Raw genomic sequence first — 14,270 nt, forward strand, 5'->3', positions numbered from 1 at the left:
CACTGGCCCATTTGGCCCTATGCATATTGACATTGGACATTTGATTACTCTGTATAGCAGATGAAAAGATAAAAGAAAGCTTTAGGGATAACAGAATACTTTTTTATTGCACACAATGAAAACCCTCTGCATAAATCGGACAGATTTCTTAGATCACCAATTAGCAGGATCATCATTTTTGCTCAAGTAATCATTCTCTTTACTGGAGGAACAAAATAAGCATTTTTTTTAACTAAATATGGAAAAATATCTCCCTCATTCTTATTCACTACCAGCTTAACTATAAAGTGACAGAATTAAGACTTCAAGTCTTGGATTAGCAACAACGGTTGGTATTTATGGAAGCCTAAATACCTTTAATTCACTAGTAAGGCTCTGTAATAAATCCTTTGCTGGTGTAAATTTTCATCAGTCCATTAATTCCATGTTAAAAAGGATTGTCTGATTTTCACTTAGAAGAATGACTGGCCATAGCTGCTGGAAAGCTGGTAAGTCAATTGTCAGAAATTTGTCATGCCACATAATAAGACTGGAGAAGTTAGGAAGGCAGAGAAAGCCTTTCTGCACCTGTAGTAACTCTCTGGTCTGCTCTGTGATTTAATTAATTTATAATAGCAGAGAATCTAGTTTTTTATGACCTCTGTGAATCAGAAAAAAAAGTTATTTCAAGTATCAGATCTGAGACTTGAAGAAATAAACCCCCAATATTTTAAAGTGTGTGTAGGGGGAAATGAATCAGTCAGGCAAGGAAAATGTTTATGTAACATTATGTAATTCTACTTATATTTTCCAACTCATATAATGGCAAATCAAAGCATATGGTGCTTTGGCTCTGTAGAAACATTCCCTCCCAAATATAAGAGCAAAGCTTTCTATTGGGAAAGCTATTTAAGACACAGCCACATCCCCTTCAGCGTTTTGGAGTTATTCTGCCCAGAAGCCTCACAGCTGCAGGTGACAGGGCCAAATATCTCAGACATATAGCTCCACCTGGGTTTTCACTGGCCTTTGAACTTGTCCCATGTCTTGCTGAGGATATCAAGTCAGATCTCCAGTTTGTATGAAACTGTGCACACAAAACACAGTTTTGAGTACACAGTTGCATACAAACTGGAGATCTGCATACAAAATAAAGGGAGGGAAATTCCATTATTGCTGTAGCATCTAGAAATCTTCATAATAAAGCAGTAAAAGACTAGGAAAGTTTCCACTACAAGGAAAGACTGGGAAAAAATATAAAAATAAAAGAAATCTACTCTCTTTAGAAGGATCTACACATAGTAATTTTTTTTTTTTTTCACAGAGAAAAAGGCTTTGTCATTCCAAATCAGAAAGTTTTTCTGTAGAGGTTGTTTCACCTGCCCAGTGAGAAGACCACAGGAACAGACCAATGTTTTCAAGGAGTCATGCATTGTCAGGAAAAGGAAGGGATTGCTCAGTGTCCCCTGGAAAATAATCATTTCTACAGAATATTCTTCAACTTTAGAAATGTCTTTGCATGTGCAATGCAGGTGCATTTTCCACTAGTAGTGTTCTGTAAGGCAATGCAAGTCCACATCTGCTGCATGCAAGTCCACACACAGTCCTGCCCTAAACCACACACCTACAAAAAAACCAAGGAGCAGGAGTGGTGTTACTCTCACAGACCAGTTAAGAGTATGCTTTTTCTTCCCCACAGCTCTTACAGGTGCTGATGGCAAATGTTGAGCTCTTGCTGGGAAGCTGTTGACTGCAGCTGGAGAAGTTTAAGGACCAGCCCCTGCCAGTCTCAGCTACATGAGATGCTACACACCCCACACTCTCCCAGTCTTCATTCAGAGATTTTCAGACCCACAGCTCTTGGTTCAGAGCTCCAGCAGGCCAGGGACCTCACCAGTCATCCTTGCAGGGAGCCCCTCATTTCTGGGTTTGCACAGACACAAGTGGAGAATGCCCTTGCACGCGCTCAGCCACAAACGGGAATGACATGAGTTTGCGTCACTGAGGAGGAAAGAAGTCGTGGCTTGGACCACAACAAACATTTGCACTCTGGCATCACATTTGAGATCTTGTGACTCTGGGTGTCCCCACAAGGCAAGAACGCTCTTCTTGCATGCATCTGCCCCACACTCTAGCAGGGGCCTTGTTCAAAGACATCAGTGACACAAAGTGCAAAATCAAAGCCAGAGCTGGCTGCACTCCAAGGATTCATCCTGCTGATGTCTCAGCTGTGCCAGTTGGAGTTAGTTATCAAGGAAGAGCTGCAGAAACTCTACCACGAGTGCTGAAGGGATTGGGAACGTCATGTATGGCGTAAACAGGAACTGCAGAGCTGTGGCAGGACCAGCCTGACCTTTGCAGTGTGGGAGAAGACACGATGTGGTTTACTCAGCACAGCCTCACTCTCCCTCAGCCCAGAAGGCAACGCTCAGGGACTGCTAATGCAGATAGCCCATGGATAAAACCAGAAGCCTTTCTAAAACCCCAGATGGAATTGCTGTCTTCTGGAAAAATGGACAGGTTTCTTTCCATCTATATTCTCTCTGACCTAGACCAGCTCTTTGTACCTTAGCCTGGTTCCACGGGCAAGTCCAGCACTCAGGTTTGGGGCTCTCCTCAACATCCACAGCTACAATGAGTAACATGAAATCACACAAGGGAAGAGGAGATTCTGACAACTACAGGCTCAATCCCAAAGCTATTTTTTTGGTTTCAGATCCCATCTCCAGGAGCTGCCTGCCCCAGGCAGCTTCTTCATGGATACAGATTTCACTGCAATGGGAGAGCTCCCTGTCTGATGTTTAGAGCTACTGCAAATTCAGTCAGAGTCATTATTAGAGGGGCAATTGATACAAGCAGAACAATACATTCTACATCCTCCCCTACAACATATTCCTGTGTCTGTGATGGAAATGCTTCCAGCACAGATAGGCAGCTTTTGAACTTCCTCACATCCCACTCACTGCAGCATTAACACACTCCAAGTTTCAACCCACCAAGAGGGACATTCAAGACACAGTTCTCAGACAGCTTTTGCAGCCTGCTTTTGTTTCCCCAGACAAGTACTCTGCAGATCCTGAAAGGGTTTTTGTGCCCACAGCATCACCAGGAATCACAAGATGACATGAAATGGGAACACACTGACCTTCTGGATGCTTTAAGCTCTGGCCAGCACCAGAGAGAAAACAAGTCAAAAATATTATCTTCTTGGGAGACTTAAGATGAAAAAGAATAAAATGCACCATTTAAGTCTGACAGTTGTTCCCAAACCCACACATCTCTCCTTACCTCCCTGCCACTGATTTATGAATCAGATGCCTCATCCTCTGGACAGGCACACACATGTTTCACATTGACACAGGTTTTCTTTCCCACACATCTCTGCTGTGTAAGGTGACCATTTGAACTCATTAATTCACCATACAAAGCAAGTATGTTCCCTTAGCTGGTGTCCTACAGAGCTCAGGTTAAGGGCAGGAGAGTAAAAAGGGCTCCCAGTTTGGGGAAAGGACAGGAGGATGGAAGGGAGCACGTGAAAAGGCTGCACTTTAAACCCAGCACAACTTGCCTTCTCTTCTCCCACAGCATATGGGGTGCACATGAGTTGCATGCAAAAAAATAACTCATTACTTCACAAGCTGAGCAGATCTGGAACTGGTGGGTCCCCAAGTCAACCTGAGCTTGAGGAGGAAACACTGCAGCTTTTTTCCAGCAAAGACACCTGGAGAGATTTAGGTTCTCATACAATGTTTCACTGTGTCTCAATCTCTCAGCTGAAATACTAATGAGGCTCAGGTCAACCAGGTAAGAGAGGCTGAAATAAAGCAGATTTTTCTCAGCCTCACCCTCTGCCTGTCCCCATCCAAGGCCATGTGTTCTCCCCATTGTCAGCCCAGTGTTGGGAGGTCCCATATTTGACACCAGCAGCTTGAGAGAAACAAGCTCTTCTTTGCTCTTCCCTTTAACTGGCACACAATTTGCTATGAAAGAGGGGAGAACTTGTCACTAAGGTGCAGATCCACAACAGCCTTTAGGTAAAGTGCAGATCCTGGCACCTCTACTGCTCCCTGCTTCATACCTATCCATCACTGTGCTACCTGGACTCACAAAAAAACACTTTTACTCATACAAAAGGCTAAAGAGCACTCACAGCTCATACGTTATGTTCTCCATTCCCTATGTCAGAGAAAGCAGTAGCAATCTGGCAAATTTGCACCAAATTCATACTTACACTTGGATATCATTAATGTTTGAGGTTGGGAATTACTCTGTTTGTGGCAAGCAAAAAAAAAACTGATGGGAGGAAGCAGCAAAAAAATAAAAAGTTAGAAAAATGATTTGAAGGAAATATATACGTGGTTAAAATAATTCCATGGTCAAGAAACAAGTTTCTACAGGAAATTTACTGGAGACGATATGTAAATGATAAACCAGACAAAGAGGTGGAAAAAAAAATATATTACCCACACCCATATATATATACTAGCTTCTTTGTTAAAACCCCTAATGCAAAAATGATAACCCCATCTCCTACTAAACTTTGGGGGTCTTTATCATATTCCAGAAAAGAACATCTGTCACCCCAAATTGTAATGGAGATGAATGGTACTCCTTACTCCCACAGACAGCCCTGTGCAACTGCCTGAAAAGCCCATAATTAGTAGCCATACACCACTGATGGAAAAAATCCATTCCAAATATTACTAGAATGCAATACCATTATTTCCAAGGGATTTTGAGATGCATCCAGAGTGATGGAGACCTGGCTGATTTCTTTTATTTTGCTTTTGGCAGAAGGACATGGAGAAAAGGGGTTAGACTGAAACTGCCAAGCAGCACAAGAAAATGATAAATCTGCCATGCAGAAGTTGGACACAGCAGGTCACTCAGTATAGGGCATGTGGGGAAACAATTTGAGTCCCCTCTTCACCACTTCACAATGTCAGAAAACTCAGTTGATGTAAATTATTGTTTCCCCTTTGACTTCACTGGCATTGTGCCAGTTTGTAGCAGCTGAAGATGTGACACAACAGTTTTTACTCTCAGAGAACATTGACAAAGTTATGCAAAAACACAAGAATATAAGAATTTGAGGTCTAACATCCTACTGGAATAATGCCTCTGATGGCCTTGGTATTTACATGAGACTATAAAACAGGCTTTTTAATCTTTTTTTGTCCTGACCTTGGGTTTAAGGTATTACAAGGGTGGGTGATAAACAGGCAAATAAATTCTCACAGCCAATGAGCAAAGGATCATCACAGCCACACTGCTTCTGAGCTTGAGTATTGTCTCAGGCAATTGAAAGTTTAAAGGGAAAAAGTCAGCTGCAGCAAAACCACCGGCTGTGAGAGCAGCATGTGTCCTTGTGCCCATATGGCTGCAGCATTCCAGGAAGGGAAATGCCTGGAGCCGCTGACACCAGCCCACCAAGGGCCAATTCTCCTGGCACAACACTGAATTAACAGGAAATAAATGTGCCCAGCAGAGTTCAGCACTCTTACCTTCACAAATGGAAAATCCTCACCTGGAGAGAGAGGACAATCCTGTAGGACTTGTGTGGAAGAACTCCCTTAACATGATGCAGGCTGGAGGATTTACCATCCCCATCTGTCCCAGGCCCCACAGTCATTGCTCCAAAGCTGAGGTGCTCTGGCAGTGATGGGCCAGGAGATGCTCTTTCTTTGCTGAGGCACACACCCAAACAGGATGTTGAGCCCAGCAAACCCAGCTGAACCTTGCCATTAAGCCACTTCAGGAACTGAGTGACAGTGACCTTACACCTAAGAGCCTGCAAGTCAACACACTGTTCCAAACACCCACAATTCTGAATTTCCACTGCAAGCAAAGGCAATGGTAAGCCCAGCAAATGTCCTGGAACAGTGATTGGTGAGCACATAGGCACGGGCCAGACAACTCCACTGTCCTTCCCCTACTGTCCCACCAGTCTGACCTGCTTCCAGCAGCCTCACAGCACCAGGGGAATATTCCTGCTGTAGCTATAAAGTTAACTGGATCTCTGAGAAGTTTAGTGCAATAGGCTATACAACATTTCAAATTCCAAGGGAAATAAAAGCTGGGAGTCCTGCCTTCACACTGTCAGTGTAAAGGGCATTGCAGTTGTAAAGATTCAGCATTTTATTTCTGCTGCATCCTCATAAGGCAGCAAAGCAATCCTAAGAAAACAATAAAACCCAATACACAAAATTGAGCATAGATTGTGTTTTCACATATTTGCAACATCAAAGGTCTCGCCCTGAACTGGAAGAGGGCAGTAAGCTTTGACTTTCTGTCTGTGCACTTCATCTGAAGCAAACATTATACGTACAGACCACACATATATATTATATATATACACACACAGACTACTTATGCAGGATGAAACCTCTAATAGTTTGTCTTACCAAACATCCCCAGTGGCTTTTATTACAGCACTGCAAGTTTCCTAATGTTTTATGTGCTCAGATCCTAAAGGGAACAGTGAAAGGGCCGAGGTGTGATTCAGCATCCATTTGTGGATGAAGAATGCAAACGGCCGGCGCTGCCGCGGCAGGGGGCAGCAGGTCCTGAGCGATCTCCAGACACTCAGGAGGCAGCTCAAACACTGCTGCAGGGATGTTAATCCCATCTCAGCCTGCAGCAAAAGCTCCCTGTACCATTTTGCAATGCGGCAAATGCTCTCCCTCCTCAGAGCAGCGATTTCTTCTTCTCTCGGTTATGTCTTACTGAATTTAAAGCCAGTGCCAAGGTTCCTTCCTACTCCAAAATCTCTCAGACACAGCCAAAATACTTGCCAGATGTCTAGGGGAGCCACTGAAATAACAGAGTAAAAATGCATAAAAAGATTTGCCATTTTAAAAGAATATTTAATTTCCTTAGAACTTCTCTCTCCCCACTGCTGCCTCTCAATAAACAACTGTCAGCTGTGTGATATCTCAGCTGGAAAGAAACCATAAAGATGATACTGAACTGCTAGGCACAGGATTTTCTGTGCAGAACTACAACACCAAGGGGCAGCAAGATGAAGGGTCCAGCAGTCCAAGGGGGGCAGCTCGATCCATGGATTTTCACTTAGGAGTTACAAATGATTGCCTCCAATCCAGAGTTTGAATCATCAGCCAGCAGATGCTTGTTTAAAACTATGCAAGATCTTGGCAGGAAGTCTGACATTTCAGAAGATAACTGCAGTTAATAGCACAGTCTACTTAATCACTTCAGTCAGGACAGAATGACCCAGTGTTGTCTTTTGATCTAATTTATGAAATGATGGCATCAACTGGAATAAAGCAACTGGCTGCTCTAGTGTTGATGACATGTTCTGCAGTGCTCAAACACATGATTTTGGGGAAAGGAAGAAGGAGAGCTAAAGAAGCTGCTGTGACAGGGGGTCACATCTTTCTCAAGGACTCCAGCTTGGCATGTTAGCATCCAAAGAAACAAAAATTAGAACACATTTTTTCCCACAAGGCAAAATTTAGGCTTGTAAACCTGCGTAATCCCAGTAAAAGAGAGTCTAAAGACATAAAAAAAAATAACTTAAAGGGGAGATACGTTGGTATTTCAAGTCATTCCTTCCATAATTCTCCTTAGCTAGTGTCCCCTCTCTCCAGACAGGCCACCACCCCCCTAGGGCTGAGCACATCTACACAGCTGGCTCCTTACTGCAACCCTCCATGGCCACCTTCAGGCAGCTCCTTCAGAGTCACCTCTTCTGTTCCCCCACAGCCTCTGAGATCTCCCCCCACATGATGCACAAGTCCAATCCCCAGTGGTCTGCAGCCTGCAAGGTGAGGACCAACCAGTATGGGCTGGAACTGGCCTGTGGAATGGGAAGTGGGTCTGGGAAATGATTGAAGGAAAAACAAACAATCCAAAAACAAGGACTTCTCACTTATCAGCAGGACTTTGACAATGCCTATGAAGAACTCTGGTAACCAGTCAATTGTCAGGCAAAGATCATTATTATTATCATTGTTTCTCATTTAAGAAGTTTTTAATTTCAGCTTTGCACAGGGTTACAGTTCTGGTGATTTCACTGGTGCAAAACAAACTAGCCTGCAGGTTTTCCTTAATAAAGCTCTATGGTGCAATCACTTACCACCACAAGTACACAGACATCAGGCTATCCAGTCCTTGCTGCTTCCAGTGTAGAAGAAAAGAAAATGGAAAATGTCAGGATACATTTGCATGAGTTTTGTGACCTCTTTGTCTTGCAGACACTTTACAACCCAAGGGTCTGTGCCATGAGTTTATAGCTGCACCTGTGCTGGCTCAAGTGTCACCCTTCAGAAAACAGCAGCAATAAACACATCTTCTTAGAATCATCCCAGACTGGTCTGGGTTGGAAGGGATCCTAAAGATCATATAGTTCCCACCTCCCTGTCATGGACAGGGATACCTTCTACTAGACCAGGTTGCTCAGAGCCCCATCACACCTGTCCTTGAACATTTCCAGAGGTGTGGCATCTCCAGCTTCTCTGGGCAACTTGATCAAACGTCTCACCACCCCCACACTAAAGAATTCCTTCTGAATATCTAATCAAAACCTATTCTCTATCAGTTTAAAGCCATTCCCCGTTTTTTTATCACTACGTGCCTGTGTAGACTGATCTGACACACCTGACCACAGCCACACCTGACCACAGCCACCATAGTCACAAGCAAAGAGAGACACCTGAAGGCAGCAGGGAACACTCCAGCCTTGGCCAGGCTGCCTTCTCCCATCTCACCTCCCTGCTGCCCACAGATGCCAGGGGAAAAAGTCCCATCAATTTCAAGATGTTTGATCAGCCCTTTGGTCTGCAACAGCCAAGCAGTGAAACACAAGGACTAGGAATGCATCCCCTCCTTCCAGAGCACCCTTTGCAGAGAATGGCTTTCAAACAAAACCCCAAACAACCAAGCAACAACAAAAATATTTTTACTGGATTTTCTTGAAAGACTCAATTTACTATTTCTAAGTGTTTGGATGACTTTGAAAACCAGAATCACCCAGAAATTTTCTAAATGAAGTTCTGAAAAATGAGCATCACATCATGTCATCCACCATCTATTAGTGAAATGAAAGACAGAGGAGGAAAAGTAGTTTTCACCACAGTCAAAATAACATCCTTAAATGAGAATGACCTTTGTGTGTTCTTGCTGCTGAATCCTCAATTCTTATATCATGAAAAACCACGTGACGAGATCCCTGCAGAAGATGCCAGGCATTTCCGGCAAACCCTACCGACCGCAGCATCGTTAATTTAATCTTCCAGACCCGACTCTTCTCCTGACTGAAAAATCAATGCTAATAAGGAGCTTTGGGAAAAGACTCTGTTGATGCCTCATCTTGTATGGACTAATTTTAACCCACTATCTAATGACTAAGTGGCTTTAAAGAACCTATAAACCCAACAAAGAGATTTTTAAATGTCTCCTTCCCGAACGGTTCTCTCTGCTGATGAAGACATCTAAATGCATGAGGATGGGTTTATGTGCTACCTCAGCCACTCTGCCAGGAGCGCTGGGGGTGGAGGCCAAAGCCTTGCACTTCACTGCACCAGCCCCTGTGCAGGGAAGCACCAGCCATGAATCTGACAAAGAGCAATTCCACAGAGCTGGAGACAGCAGCAGGATCTGAATTAGCTGCAGGAAAAGAGCCTGGTGCTCCTTGCTCATCCAGATAAATTGCTGCTGGAGCAATAACTGAATCCTGAAGATAAGTGTGATCTTAAGCAATGGTTAGGGTGGTTTGACATGGCTTTGGGAGACCTATTCTCAATTCCCTGCTCCCCTGTATCTTCTCTTTGGTACCACACCTTAACCTTTTTGTCCACTGAATGGAAACTGTTATTCTTGGATGTGAGCACTGTATAGTTTTAACGTCCACAGCAAGTAAACAAATTATATTCTGCCCCCTATATGTGGGCAGCCCTACTGTAAATCATGACACCTGGGGGCCACTAGGTTGTGAATAGGGATACAGTAATTTTTAAAATACTTCCTTTTATGACAAGTCAGCTCTTCCAGCTCATTTGTCTCTTCTATTCCATGTTGTATTCCAATCTGTAATCAATAATTACATTGGTCTGATCACCAGAACAGCTGGTCTCTTATTTTTTACCTGTTTCTACAGCTTCTATCACTGTGAGTGCTCAATCTTTAAATCAAAGATTCTGAGGTACCTTCATTTTCACTCAAATACAAATAAGCACACCACTATTATTTGTAGAGAGTTATGAAAATGCTTTGCTTTTTGAAGATCCACCTATCAACATTGGAAAGTGCCTATAATTTTTTCTTCCAGATGCAAAGCTTTCTCCATACTAAACAGAATATTTACTGAGTGCTCACTGAACTTCCAAAAAAAAGTACAATTTTTTTTCCCTGCTATTCAGCAGCTTTGACCATGAAGGCAGATACAGGAAAGGATGGATCCAAGATTAAATATTGACTCAGCCTGAGCAAAAGCTGCCTCCCTTTAACAAGAGAGACTGAAAAATTCTCAACTGCCAGTTTCACAATTCCCTCCTGAACACAGTAATGCATTTATAATAATGCCTGCTATTAAAGCAAATGAGGGGGGGGAAAGAAAGCCCTGGCTGCAGAATCCAGCAGAGTATTTATCCCAGCTAAACATCACTGTCTTATCACTGATAGGAGTAGGAAGGCAACTAAAGTGCACCACACCAAAACCAGCTTTTAACACTGAGATCCATCCTGATAATATCACAGAAGACAGTTTATCAGCAGGATCTCATTCATCACTAACTCCAAAGAGGGAGTCTGTGATGAGGGATCATCCCACCAGAGCTCTGTTTCATTCCCCAGTGCCTTGCTTTCATCCCAGTATCAGCATGCCTGGCAGAGACACCAGCCCAGCCCCATGGGGCTCATCCCAGAGGGACCAAGGTGTCTCAGAGAGCTCTGTGCTCCAGAGAGCTGCCAGCTGCAGAGAACCACTGTCACTTCAAACCCTGAGGCTGGAATGAGGCTGCTCTCAGCTGTTACACAAAGCCCCAGCCTGTGGCTCACAGGAAAATCAGACATTGCTGGGGGCTGTTCTGTGCCCCATTTCAGCACAAGGATGACATTTGGTAACTGACTGGAGACACATCCCCAAGCATACCAGGTGTGTCCAGCCCACTGTGCATCTCCATGAAGCTGAATTCTGTGTCTCACTCTGCTTCTCCTCTATGCCAAAGGTGGCTATGTCACCCACAAGGGACACATCTGCCTCCATACTGGCACAACTTACCTGCCTCACTTGGCACAGGTTCCCCACCACGCCCTGCCCAGCCCTACAAAATCCCTTGTGCCCAAAAGCTCTGGGCCTGGGTCACCAGCAGTCCCCTTGCCTGCTCTCTGCAGGGCCACAGCTGCAGCTCTGCCCCCAAAAACCACCCTCAGCACATGAGGAGGGTGAGGAGGGGGCTGGTCCAGCCAAGGTCTTGAACTCCAGCACCTGAGGTGGCTCTGAGCCAGCAGCACATTGCAGCTCCCATCAGAAAGGGCCACCTCTGGGCAACATGCTTAAGTACTGCCACCAACACAGAGTTATCAGGATGGAAAACAACTCCTAAATGTGGTGGCGTTGTGCTTTTGTGCTCCTAGAACAGAATGTTACGTGAAATGGAAAAACTATATAGAGAAAAAAATTGTTTTCCAGTAATTTCCACAAACTTACCATTCTTTATTTGGTCATTCTACAGCTCTCACCCATCCTTAGATTATCATGCAGAGGAAAATGGGATGAAGCTGAAAGATAACAAAGCCTGGCAAGACTCCAACCACGATTAGACATTTTGATGAGCAACGAGCATGAGCAGAGTTACGGCAGTAAATATTTAATGTTATTTTTGAAATGAAGTCTCAGGAAAGATGTAAACTCTCATGATTTGAGAGGCATTAGCTAACCTCTAATTACAGAGGGAAGGGGAGGAATGGAAACTTTTCTGAGATAAGGGATAACCTAACTGCTTGTTGCAGGGTTTCTTGGAACACCCTTGGTCTGCCCTGTTCTGGTCATTGTCAAAATCCCGGGCTAGAGGGCTTGCAGGTCTGAGGGAACTTAGCAGCTCCTAAATTCCTAGAAAAGCAATTGTAACTTATACTTTGCTTGCTACAAACATTTGATTTTCTACAGTAATTATAGAAATATATTATTATCTAAACCCATATGTTTTGCAACAGGAAAAACATTACCATAGCTAATTTTTTTTTTTTCCCTCCCAGGAAGTGTAATTAATAGCTTGTCCATTACAAAATCTGGATTTCATATATGCACATATATATACACACACACACAGAGAAATATACAAATTAGGTGCTGAAAACTGTATTACAGTGTTTTTCTAGCATATAAGAAAGGTAGAATGAGAAAAGAGCTTCCCATGGCAGGGGACCCAAGCTTAAACACTTTTTCAGGTTGACTGTCTAAAGCAATACAGGGACACCATAGGACTCATTGATATTCAATATGACCTATTCAACCCTCTGGAAATTGAATTATTAATGTGCAGTCTGCTTTACTTCTCTTTCCTCCACGCAGAGTTGGATCCATTTATTGTTTTGGGGTTTTTTTCCCCCAACAAATTTTCACCACCCATTTTGTAAGAGCCAAAGCAAGAGCTCTCCAGCCTTGACTGGTCCCTCAATACAAATGAGTCATGGTTACATCACTGTGTGTGCCCAGGTTACAGCCCCTTCTGCTTTCTGCCTGCCCAGGCAGCAACATGGGGAGTGCTTGATTGTGGAAGCAGCTGGTTTTGGTTTTCTACAGAGGAGGGCCAAAAGATGCTCCTTAGAGCTGTGAAGGTTGATCATGGTCCTCACATCCACAACCTGAACACAGGATCGTTTCACCTGCTGCCCAAACATCTTTTGCTGTACCAGGTCACCAAAGGAATTTGATGGTAAACCACAAACTTCTGCCTACACCACCAAGTGATTTCTTGGGTATTATAGGGTCAAGCCCAGCAATCTTTCCCTTCACACCTCTGAAGAAGGTGCAAGCTGAGGAATGCCACAGGTAGGCAGAGGTGACCAGAGAGTTTGTGGACTTCCCCATCCCTGAAGGTATTCAAGACCAGGCTGAACAGGGCTCTGAGCAACCTGGTCTAGTAGAAGGGGCAGGGGTGTTGAACTGGGCCCCTTCCAACCCAAACAATTCTGTGATAAAGCAGCACACAGGGCAGGTGCCAAAACAGCTGTGCTGGAGGATCCAGTGCTGGTCCAGTGACACATGGCAGCATTTTGGACCAGTGAGAGCCCCCCATGTGCTGCAGGCTGTGCCAGATTTACAGCCACTGCCTCTCCAAGGGTGAGAGGGTTCTTTCTGCAGGAAGGAGGTACAGAAATGCCCAAGCTGGGCAGGTCAGGGCCAACACAGAGAGCAGGGAGCCTCAGCAGAGATGCCCAGTCAAATGTGCCTGTTGGGGCTCCTTTTGGGACCCTGCTGAGCCACAGCTGAACTGGAGGAGAAGACAGGTTTCTTTAGGATCCACCGAGCCCATGGAGCTGGTCAAAGCATGGCAAGTAAAGCACTCCAGGCAGTGTCAGGACCAGCAGACAAGGGGTACAGTGGCAGCACTGAGATACAATGACAATGCCACCATGATGTGCCACTAGCTCCAAAGGAGTGGTGCCAGCCAGCTGGGGCTGGGCACACCCCTCACCAGCTGGAATGCTGGGAGCAATGGTCTGACTTTGGCACAGACCATGCAGCACAACACACTCCCACTGCAGCACTTGCACTCAGGCTGAGCCAGCCTAATGAGCTGCTCTGGTAGCTGCATTCAGAGAGCAAAATAAAAAAGTGAGAGGAAGGTGATTCCTGTGGGACTCGGCAAACCTAGCAACAACACCAATCCTGGGCAGCCCATTTGGTTTGCTGTTCACTGTGTGAGACTCCCTATGAAAAATTCAGATTATTTTTGTACATTTTCCTCAAAAACTCCTCCTCTGTGAGATAGTACATAATGGTCAGCAGCACTAATAGACACCAACGGGGTGGGAAGCACCATTTGCTCTGAATCCTGATTGGTTTTGATCTTCCAGTGATGCTACTAAAGAGTTACAAGCCCTTCCTCCTGGCCCAAATTCAAATCTTGAGCTTGAAACCTGATGTTCAGCAAGCACTGATGTTGTTTGCCTGCTGATAAATGGGCATTTCAGGCAAGAGGCTGTTGATTAGAGGAGGTGACAGAACTGCTGAGTGGCCAGATCACTCCTGAAGAAGAAATACAGGTTGATTAGCACCCTCAGAATCTCACGCAACGTGGATTTGTCTGCTTTCCCTGCTTACAGCC

Source organism: Serinus canaria, chromosome 2, assembly GCF_022539315.1.
Source record: "Serinus canaria isolate serCan28SL12 chromosome 2, serCan2020, whole genome shotgun sequence".
NCBI classification, from domain to species: Eukaryota; Metazoa; Chordata; class Aves; order Passeriformes; family Fringillidae; genus Serinus; species Serinus canaria.